This window comes from Drosophila virilis, chromosome 5 (assembly GCF_030788295.1).
Source record: "Drosophila virilis strain 15010-1051.87 chromosome 5, Dvir_AGI_RSII-ME, whole genome shotgun sequence".
Lineage (NCBI taxonomy): Eukaryota > Metazoa > Arthropoda > Insecta > Diptera > Drosophilidae > Drosophila > Drosophila virilis.
Window position 1 is genome coordinate 10,232,370 of NC_091547.1, and position 12,122 is coordinate 10,244,491.

General features: G+C 36.7%; 2 protein-coding genes across 5 annotated transcripts in view; one reads left to right on the forward strand and one right to left on the reverse strand.

The window, feature by feature from the left end:
• Positions 1–12,122, reverse strand: part of Hdc (histidine decarboxylase) — a 93,625-nt gene that overhangs the window by 76,076 nt on the left and 5,427 nt on the right. The gene's annotated exons all lie outside the window — the stretch shown is intronic.
• KCNQ (KCNQ potassium channel) overlaps positions 2,638–12,122 on the forward strand; it is a 62,935-nt gene continuing 53,450 nt past the window's right edge. Inside the window, exon 1 of the mRNA XM_032436655.2 lies at positions 2,638–3,143. The gene's annotated coding sequence lies outside the window, so the exon portion shown is untranslated. The remainder of the gene's footprint in view (positions 3,144–12,122) is intronic.

Sequence of the window (12,122 nt, forward strand, 5' to 3'; positions counted from 1 at the left end):
ATGCCAATTTATGTCTCTCTATGGGGCCGCTCCCAATGCCGCTCCCCAATCCCTGCCCAGCCTCCTAGACTTTGCTTTTGTGTTGTTTGTTTTGGTGTCTGCAGTTTTGAAATACAAACAGAAACTTGAATTTTTGCTGACTTTGATGCATATATGTATATCTGCATTTGTAGAGGAAGCCAACAACAATGCACAAAATGTGCCTTAATAAACAGAAAAATATTCTTCAATATTAAATATATAGATAGTCTACATATATGCATATAGAGAAACAAGGGAGCGGGGGTGGGGTTAGGGCAGGGATAGCTGTATTCCAAACATATGAATAATTTCAGTTTTTACTGCATTAATATTTTTATGGGCCAATGGCCCTTGGGTGGCTGCCAGGGCTTCTGCTGCTGCTGCCAGAGAATCAATAAGCGAGTTGGCAGTCGCTTTTGGCTTGCTTTTTTTTATAATACATTCGCTTGGTTTTATGGGCGCCTGCTGCTGCTGCTGACACGCCCCATTTGCGCATTTTATAGCTGAGTGGAGACGGAGTTGGAGCCTAGGCCTAGCCAGCGACAATGGCAACACTTTTCGCTTAGCCGGTAATGCATTGTGTCTAATACCCAATTAATTTGGGATTTGCAGTTAATGAGTCCCCCACAGCGAATTGGCAGCACTGGCCAGCCAAAATGTGCATGAGGGCAGTTAGAAAACAGACTTAATTAGCGCCCAACCAACGGCAATAGACACGGTTATAACTGTGTGGCCATAAAAATAGCCGCCAAAGAGCCATACATTGTCAGACACATAGCCACAGGCACACACAACCACACACACACACACACACTGCCACAACCTACACCACAGCGACAAGTATTACAGCCAACTGACGCACATAATAATTATTATTTACACAACTCTTGAACAACTTGAAATTCCATTCATTGTTTAAATTGCATATGGACATTAAGGGATAAAGCTGTATAAATGTACCGAGCAGATCTTTGCTTATTATTGTTATATTAATTTTAATAAATAAATATATATTTTTACAATGGATACACCGTCCACCAAGGAGACACCCCTGCCAACTACCAGCTAGGCGAATTATTTGAGTCCCTTAAATGTCCTTCATTATAAATCCCATCCCATTACAGACAATGTAAGTACTCTATAAACTCTATAAGATATTACTAGACTTGGTAGGGTACTGATCGATTCAAGTGCACATTAAAACTTATACAATTAACATATCTCTTATTTTACACAATTAAGCAAATAGATCGATGGAATATATATAATAATAAACACATAAACAAGTATTCTGCCCAAAAAAAATGTAACTGGATTCTGGATGCGATTACTTTAATTTGCTTAACTTAGTTCAGAATTAAGTATTTAGCTATGTTGCTTAAAAGAATAACTTAAAAACTAATCGTTTTTAAAAAGTGTGTAGCCGTTCTCTATTGAAATAAGAAACTTTAGCCAAATTAATTCTTGAAAGCTGATAAGAGAAAAGTGCGTATAAAAAGCGCAATTCAAACGTTGATTTGATTGTTTGGGGGAAAGTTCAAAGTGGAAGCTTTCCTAGCAATTTCATTTGCTTAAGGAATCTATAGAAACCAATCAAAATAAACCCTTTTTCGCATTATTGTTTTTTCTCGCTTAAAGCTCGTTTTATTTATATGATTTCTCATCAAATAGAATCCACAGACACACACACACACACACACACACAAGCACGTGCAAATAATATCCATCAGCTCTTTGGCCGCAGATTTGTATTGGGGGAGACCGCACCCAAAAAGGGAAATAATAACAACAGCAAAAACAACGTCAACTGTGGAAATTCGGTGCCATTCATTGAGTAAGCCACAGGCAGAATAGACGCGACGGCAATCGCTACCGAAAATGGAGATGTGTGTGTGTGTGAGAGTGAGTATCTCTTACAACTAACTAACAGTCATGTAAATATACATACATATGTGAGTGTGAGTGAGGCTATGTGCAGCAGGCAGCGCATGCCGTGGAACTGTTGCGCGAAGCGAGCGCCGTTAATGAACTTAAGCTCAGACATAGGCAAGTTACACGCACACACACTCACACACTTACCCATAGCGCGCAAAGGAGAGTCACACACACACACACACACACACAGAGCGACAAGGCAGTGACCTACCAACCTACTCAAGCAATTTCGCATGCCATGCACGAAAACTGAAACCAAGGCAAATAAACGCGCGCTGCTCCAAGCCTAAACACACACGTACACACACACGTGCGCTCGGCCGAAAAACGGCAACAGTTTGCGCGAGCGCCAAACAAGAACGTGTGCGAGCCACAACCAAATGGTTTGAGCGCAATATACTTAGAACGAACTGCAACATGTTGGCAGCGTGCCAAAATCAATGACGTATGCACAGCATGTGCCACCCGCACAAGCCAGCAAGCAGCAACACGAGCATAGGCCGCTCACCTCATACCTCTCAGTCACTCACTCGCTTACTTACTCACTCACTCACTCACTTAATCGCTCACACCGGTCGCAGCGCACACACGTTGAGTGCGACGCTGTTTGAGCGCAAACGTCAAGTATTGGCGGCATCTTTTGTAGCAAATTTTTTCGCACAAGTATCGCAGACGACGCTGTTCTGTTCGCACGCTCGGCAAACGCTGCTGCCGCTGTTGATGTGTTGCTCTACGTCGGCAGTTACAGTTACTACGCATTCGTATCTACGTCGAGTCGGCGTGCGTGATAAAAAATATTTTGAAAAATATAAAAAAAGAAATTCTCAACTTGAATTTTTTGGCATGCGTTGAATGGCAACAACAAATTGAGTATTAGTTGGTACAAAACAAATGCACAAACGGCGCGTCTGTCCGTGTGCGTGTGCCTCCGTCTTTGTGTCTGTGTGAGTGCGAAAAAAAGCGCTGATTAAAAGCTTAAATTGGCTTTAACAAAGCGTACAATCAACAAGAAAAACAACAGCTGAAGCATCAGAAACACCAACAACAACAACAGCGACAACGGCAACAACAAATAAAAACCGGCGCAAAGACGCTTCTACAACCGAAATAATCAACCGTAAAAAAAAACAACAAATACAAATACAATAATAATATTGTGCTGATATTGCAAGCAGCTCAGCAGAAAGGTGCGACAATTTACAATTGTTTTTTTATCATATTGTTTAACAAGAGCTTTTTTTTAATTTCAACTCTCTTCGATTTTTATTGCACTGCCTTTTTTCACAATATTATTAATTAAATGCCAAGCACTGCATAAATATTTGATAAATATTTTGGAAAATTCGATTGCAAAATGTTGGCGTGAAATAAAAAAAAAAAGATTTTCTTCTTGCAAGAGAATGTTTCACTCATTGGCGGCGGAAATAATCGCCCGATTTTCTATATTCAATATATACAAATTTCTGGCGCTTCTTGCCGTAGCCCAGACGTCTGCAGACAATTTCAACACTGAACAACATGAATTGAGTGACCATAGAATTTTCTACTTATGGGCAAAATTGTTTTTCTTTTTTTGAAAATGTAGCTAAATTCATTTATAAAGTTCATTTATTGTTCAGTAAAAGGGATTTCTATAAATATTATATATATTCAAGTATTTATAAGTTGCATTTAATAATATATTCTAATAATAATAATAATAATAATAAGCTTTACAAGAAGCATATTATTACCTAAAGTTAGTTTAATCTAGAGCCAAATTCTAACGCTTTTTTTCTGCCAAAAGTATTGTCTTCTACACAGAGTGTAGAATGTAATAAAATAAAAGTTGAGAAACGGCGGAAAATCGACTTGATAACAATTAAATTTACAATAGTGATAATTATAAAGCTGAGCTATATGGAAGAAGAGTTTCTTTCGGATCTTGATATAGAATTAACTGTGGCATATGGATATAGCATGTAATTCTAAAGACAATTTATTATTGGAAAACATTGAGGTATATGGATGCAAATTCGGATGCTAAACCAGAATAAACACATATTATTTACGTTTTCGTAGACGCTTTCAATTTGGAAACAAATAAAACAGCCACAACACGAGTATAAATAAAATTCAAATATTTGTTTGGTAGTGTATGCTATATACAAGCAGATAAATATACCTTCTATAGCTGCGTATAACAGCTGTATTTATATATTTTATTTAAATCTATTTCACTTGTTAACTGCAGTTGGAGGCAAACAAACAAAAAAAAAAAAAAATTGGGAAAACATGTGTTTAAGACAGCAACAAAATGAGAGATCTTTTGGAAATATATAATAGAAATGAAATCATTTAAAATTCGTTAGAATTCGCAAGTTGATGCCAAGCACACGCAAACGCGCACACACACACACAAATACCCACATGGATAAAAAATAGCTAAGCGAAACGCCGGACAAAGAGACAAGTTTTCAAAATTTGATCAAATTTTATCAAAAAAAAAAAATAATAATAATTTTAGCGCCAGCTGATTAAACGTTAAAGCGCGTGCAAAGAGCTCTAGAGAGAGAGATAGATGGAGAGAGGAGATGAGAAAGAGGCAGAGAGGAAGAGACAGAGATAAAGAGGGAAATGAGTGGGCGTGCTTACAGCTCTTTGGCCATTTCCAGCTTCAGTTCCATCTGTCGTACGTGCTGGGATCTTAGACCGGAACGCGTCCCCGTCATGCCCCTCGCTTCCTCCCTCGACATATACCCCCCAGGCATCAAGCATATCGCTCAGCGACGTCTGCTGACAAACCAAATTTACTGTGGACACTAAAACTACAGTAAAAGTATGTGAGCGGAATCTGTCAGCGTCAATGCGATTGGCTCAACAACAATTCAAAATTGGAAAAGCTTTCGACAAATTCCATGCGAAAGAATTGAGTTAAGAAATTCCTTTGTTTACAATTCTCAAGCAGTTAAGGGTAATAAAACATGCCCTAGGAAAAAAAACTCAAATTGTTTACAGCATATTCCAATAATTTTACAATAATTTACAGCCAATCTAATTTTACATGACCTCTACCCTGAATCTGTTCAATACGAAAAGGGCAAAATGTTTAATTTTATATTGTTTTTAGTTTTTTTTTAAACAAAAAATTTATTAAATAGAAAATGAGTATGCTATTTATATCATATAAACACACCGAAGATGCAAAACCTTGAAGATATTTGCCATACGGTCTTACAGATATCTGAGAATAGTAAAGCTTGGATCAGAATAACTTAGAAAGAGAGGATTATTTTGCATAAAGGGTTTATAGCGAAGCTTCTATAAGATGATTAGATATGATCGGAAAAAGTATTTGAAGAAAACTGTAGACACAATTTTAGTATAAACAAAAATGTAACGCGTTTCAATTACCACAGGACTGCAACTGTTAAGGCAACAAATATTTTTTTTATCCATTAAGCAATTAACATTTGTCGAGTGAAATGTTAGAATTGAGCAAAATTTAATTGGAAAAAATACGTAGGCAATTTTGTATATAATTTAAAGAGAATTCGGTTTATATTTCAGACACGAAAATTCAGCATTTTAAACCATAAAAGTGTTAAAAATTTCAGAAATTCGCCGGCTACTTATGTGTTGCTCTTTTAAAAGGAAATAATCTTAAATATTTTTTAAAAATATTGAAAGCTGCCCAAGCTAAATAAATCGCCAGCGCCTGTGAGCCCCAGCCCAAAAGGCGTACCTTGACTTTCTGTAAAATCACACTTGTAGTGAGTAGTATTTTATTATTTAAATAAAAAGTAAAGAAAAACAAAGAAATCCTATCTCATATACAAAAGAGAATAACTAAGTTGCAACTAATCGAAAATTTATACACGGCGAATCAGCTGGGATTCAATTAGCCCCAACTGCTGTCAGTTACGAACCTACAAATTGTGTGTGCTCTTCTGGCACTTAACTCCGTTTTAGAGAGCATCAAAAGCAACAGCAATAACAGCAGCAGCAACAACAACAACAACAAAATGCTGACAAACAAAGGAAAATTTAAACTCTGGTCCAACCCAACTGCCCGACTAGATAAAGAGGCTTTGCTCTAAAGATAAGCAAGAAATTCGGTACGTGCCTGAAATTGTATAGCTCCAGTATATAACTATGAGCAGGAGGGATGGCCAAGGAAACACTAAACCAGTTTAAAATGCTGTCAGGGGGAGAGAGGGGGCGACATTCAATCGGGGGAGCATTTGTCAGCGGTCGCCTTGAAATACGTGTGCAAAACATTTGCATTTGTAAATCAATTACAAAATTTACCAAAAAATAAAAGTTTTTCACTTTCCGTTTCTCGAATTTGGAAATTGGATATACGGATTGCAGCATGCAACGGCTAAAGTTGGCCACTCGGATCTGTTGGGTTGTTCATGTTGTAGTAGTTGTTGTTGTTGTTGTTGTTATCTATTGTTTTTGGTGTGTGGCTGAGAGCAAACAGCTTGCTAATGGCACAAAAGCAATTCGCAATGCCTATTCCCACAAATTGCTTACAGCCGTCGCCTGGCTGCGGGCGCAGGCTGTGTACAGTAATCTCTCAGCTTAAGGGCCAACTTTTTGTGCCCCGCCCTGTTTATTTGTAAATGTACTCAACGCGGAATTCGAAAATGACATTTGACATTACTTAAATGAAATGCAATCAGTACTGTTTATAGGATTTGTTGCCCTGACAATATGAGCTCAGGCCCAGGATTTGTTATAATAAAATCGGCGACGACATTTTCAATTATCCTACAAAGCTCCATGAACTAGTTAGCCATATGTTGCCGTTGTTAACGCATAAGTCGTAGCTAATCTGTCCATTTGAAAGAGGTTTACGTTCTGCTTAAAATGTCTTCTGTTCAAGCATTTGCTTGCATTTGGGTTCTTGCGCTGTTGGAATTATGTCCCGGCTAAGAGCCCGAACTTAACTTTGCTTGCAAACCTATTAACAGTCTTGAATATTTGGAAAGATGTAAGATTCCAAAGAACAGCAAACAGCAAAAAATGTTCAACGTTTTTTTAGCTTTAAATTAACAAGTGTATAGAAACTAAACACAATATAAATAAATTGTTCAATATGGGCTCAAAATTAAAAGATAGATGATATCTTAGATGATATCTTAATATAAATAACTGGCGGACGAACAGATGAATATGGACACATTGACTCGACTGTTGATGCTGATCTAGAATGTATATATATATATACATATATATGTATATATATATATGTCTTTTGGGGTCGAAGATGTTTCCTATGGGTTACACATTTCATGACAAACTAATAATACTCTCTTAAAATACTCTCTACTAGAAAGAGTCAAAGTTTCAGCTTAAATTGGTTCTTAAATTGAATAAAAACTGGTTCGGATCCATAACGCAACAGATTACATACATCTAAATATATTAAAATATACACTTTATTATTAGTTAAGAGTTGTAATTAATTCAAAAAAATTCATTAATTCAAGAAGAACTGGTGAAATTCTGCTTTTGCTGGCACTTGTTTAAAACTGGGTTTTCCATATATTATTTTGTCAGTCAATTGGAATTTTGATTACACAAAAAATTATCAAGCAGCATCAACTGAGCTGCCAATTTATAAATAAATGAAATTAAATTAAAATTATTCATACAGCTGTAAAAGTCATAAATCAACTTAAAAGTTATCAAAAGTCAATTTAAGGTGCGGATTCAATCAAGAATATAAATTTCTTAAAATAAGCCGTAAGCTTTTCATTTAGCGCTCAGTAAATATTTTTTTCTATAACAGTTTGAAATTAATTGAAAATGGCAACAAATCGAGCAAAATCAGAAAGTTCCTTATTAAAGGCGAAAGGTTGAGCGCTGTTTGCGTCTGAGTTTGTATTTTTATGCAAGGCAGATTTAATTAAAACTGATTTTTTTTACAATTTCAATTGTGTTTAGGGCGCAGTTTGTGCAGCTCTCCTCATCAAATTTCTTGTTGCGTAAACCTCAAAACTTTTCGTTTTCAGTTGCTGCACAAAGTAGAAACGAAAATAATATGCATTTTATTTATACAATTCCAATTTTTTCTTTTGCTCTAAGGAATTATTTAAGCTTTGTGTTATTTTGCAGGCGAACAAAAAAGGGGAAAGCAGGAATCCAATTTTTGATATTATATGAATGCAATTCTCTGCCAGTTCACAATTCAATTCAAATTGTACTAAACGAGAAAATGTACATGTGTATTTAAATATTAATGGCTATTTGAAAAGCAGCACATCAATGGCCCGAACAATACATTTAAAATGCTGGTAAAATGTAAAACAAAAAAAAACATACACATAAATTCCAAATTATAAAGCTACGAGCATATTAAACAGCAAAAACCGAATGCCGACCCTTTAAAAAAATATAAAAAAAAACCACACACACGCAAACACAAAGGCACACAAATTGAGTGTGAAATTTTACGCGCCATTTAACAGAAGGCGGCCTCAAGTTAAATGTTTTTTTTTTGTTCGAGGCATTTTTTTAAGTGAAATATGCCTCAAAGCTAAAGAAAATAGAAAAATTGCTCTAGTTGAGACTGCGTGACTAGAATATACTCAGCACTTAACTTTATCTTAGAACGGGCATGATGAAATAATCGATACAAAACAGACGATAGCTTCGATAGTCGATCGATAGGCCCTATAATTATTGAAACAGAATTAATTAAATCTGAGGATAGACATTTGAATAATTTAATTATTTAAATATTATGCTAAATTACTTAATTTAAATATATTGATTAGATTTTTTAAGGCCTTTAAAATCATCGAATACCCCCTAAGAAATATAAGCGATTAATGATTGCTGTTGATACAAACCAAAAAAAGATTTATAACTGGCTGGAGACTTAAAGTTTTTGCAATCTGAAAAGGGAATGGGACGAATAGAGCAGACAGACAATGGAATTCTAAGTCAAATCAGCTCTATAGACTTATTAGAAGATCAAAAAATCAAAGCAGAGAACGCCATATTTGTATTCCGCTACTTAAATCGAGCTTTGTGTTTGCAGCGATTTATTCAAATGTGCGATTAATGAAATCCCTTAAGCCCAACTCTCACACAATTACAGGGTATAAAACAAGTAGAAGGTAGAGCCGCAAAGCACAAAGCATTTAGGAGCGCTGTCAATTATGACCAAAATATACTTATGAGTAAGTATATAACTAAGCAGGCAAAGCCGAAAAGGAAACTGGCACAGGAGAGAAATAGACTTGTCGCCCTTTGTGTGTGTGTGTGTGTTTACTTGTGCATGTGTGTGTGTGTCAGTGACGACTGATGAGCGACACACAGAGCTAGGCAGGGCCACACATGTGACGGCATTATAATGATGATTCCTTTTCTTTCGCCATATATTTTTTTTTTTTGCCTTTCTATATTGTGTGTATGTGTGTGTGTGTATGTAAGACGCTTAACCAACTGGCGACTCGGAACGGTGCTAAGCCGCTGGCGCTTATTGTGGCTAAGTGGGCGGGGCTGGGGCAAGAGTCGTTTTAATTGTTGTTGCTGGCAGCCGGATGTGTGCCATGCAGCCAAGTGTACAAAATGGCGTCAGAGCAAAAGTATTAAACGTAGCAACTTGAAATTTTGCAAAATTGTAAAGCAGTGACACAATAACACACACACACACACACACCAACGCACTCAGCGACACACACAGCCGCATATGTAAATTGTGCAGTAATTTGCACATGTGGCACAATGTGTAAATAAGCGCGATAGACTTTAAAAATCGCTGCCAACGTTGTCGGCTCTGGCGCTGGCAGCTGCTGTTTCTTCCTCTTATCCTGCTGCTGCTTGTTCTTCTTCTGCTCCCGCTGCTTGCATATCCTTTATATTTTTGCTGCTCCTTTCGCCCGCTGTTGTACTTATCTGCCGCCCACACGACGTCTGTTGTGGCTGTTGCGTCTGCTGCTTGAGCTTATTGCCACAACTTTTTGTCAGCTTTTCGAAAGTGAATAGCAAAGCACAAACACACAAACACACACACACACACACAAACACATTTAAGCCAAACCCCAGCAGAACACCTTATGCTTGTTTACTTTTTATGCCCTTGCCAAAGGTATTATTACTTTGCGAGAAAATTTGTAAGCCATAGATGGAGGCTTTTTCGAACCCTTAAGTATAAACTCTTGATCAGAATATTCAGCCGAGCTAAGATAGCCAGTTGTTATTGTAGAAACAGTCCGAATCGGGCCACTATATCATATAGGTGCCATATATCCTACCGTACATAAACTTGTTGTACACAGTTGCAGTAATACCGCAAAGATATTCAAATATTAGCTAACCATAGCTTTAGGTTATTGTTTTGTTAAATAATACTTAATTATAATTATTTAATTAACGTAAATGCATTAAATGACAGCAAAAGTAGCATCATAATTACTTAGATATATAAATGCAATTTCTTTAATGATAACCGAAATGTCTGATTATTTTTTATGTCCTCTCAGTTATTTATTATGATTTAAGTGTAAGTTTATAAATAAAAAACTTTAGAGCCAGGGAAAACTAAAAAAAAAAAACAAAGATTCAAAATTCTTCAACTTTAAAGGCATTTATCAAAAATTGTTTTTGTTCTAATATGATTAATAAATGCTTAATTGTTAGCATTCAGTAAATTATAATTAGCTTTTTCTACTATTAAAGAGACAAGATCAAGTTAGCGAATTGCCTCGGATAAGTTAGCGTTTTTCATGACTCTACATTAAATGATTTAATCTCAGTCATATTCCTTTTTCGATTTTGAAAAAGTACTGCCCCTAATATTATGCGTCTAACTGACAGCAATTTATTCTCTAAAATTCATTAACTGTTGGTGTGCTCTTGCAGATCAGTTTACAGTTGTTTGACCCAATTTTGCGTTAAGAAAATGTCAAACTTTCCAATGAAAATGTCATAAACGTACCTGGCAACAGACAGGGTTGCCAAGGGGAATAATAATAAAATAAAAGCCAATCCAACTATAAAATCACATATATGAACCAAGTGCTGGTATCATATAGTTGGTTTGTCTAGAGTTCTTTTTTTCCTTTTTTTTTTTGTTTTGTTTTTCTGCGGCTTTTATGTTTCGCCCTGCCATTTGCATGTGTGACTAAACCCACAACACACACGCACAAACCCACCCATATGGGGTAGCTAGCGTAGCTCGTGCTTATTTGTTATTGTTACCTTACCTCAAACACATTTTTATGACATTCAATGGCAGCAGTGCTGCGAGCAGCAACGGGGCAGAAACAACTGAACGCCAAATTGAACGCCAGACGGTGTAAAGTTTTCTGTTGACAGCAACAGCAACAACAACAAGCGCAACAAAAAGAAGAAAAACCCAAAAAAAACACACGTTCGGCAAATGAGGCCAACTAAATTGTTGGTGCACATGCGGCGTATGCGTAATAAATCCATTGACAATGACGTCACAACGTCTATGCTGGCATTCAAGCAAATAACACTTTGGTATTTCAGCACTTGCCTGTCTGCCTCTCTCTCTCTCTCTATGTCTCTCTTTGTGTGTGTGTGCCTAAGTTAATTTGTCTCAAGTTATTAGCTTAGCCTCAACTTTGGGACGCAACTTCAAAGCTAGTTTCAAGCGAAAAACTTTTAAAGGCGCTTCCTTGTCGAAGTCCCGTCGTGTCCTGCGGCTTTTGCGGCCAAACCCCTTTTTTGTGCGGGAAATTGCCTGCAAGTTCGCCGGCGCAACTCTCTCTCCATACATATAAAGGTATATACACTCATTTATATACACTTAGAGAAAAGGGCTGCTTGAGTTCGCTGCGGTTTTCGGCAAAGTTCTTAAATGACTCACTTAGAAAGTCTGTCAATTAGTGTGATAACCTGCGCAACTAACTTTTGCCGTGAGTGAGTCGCTTTTCACGTTGCCTGGTAATTTATCCAACTTATCTGATCAAAGGCTTCAACCCCTACTTTCTCAAGGATACTCCACACATACTGAATCTAAATATATATGTATGGAATTCTTTAAGACTTTTATTATAAAAATTGTTCTATATATTTCAAAACTCTGTCCTAGTGCGGCTTAGCTTTAATATTGTCCAGGATTTTATGCACATCTCGTAAATTGAGTACAAAAAGTTTTGTCGAGTGTATCTGTCAAACTTTTAACTTCCCAGTTGGCGCTA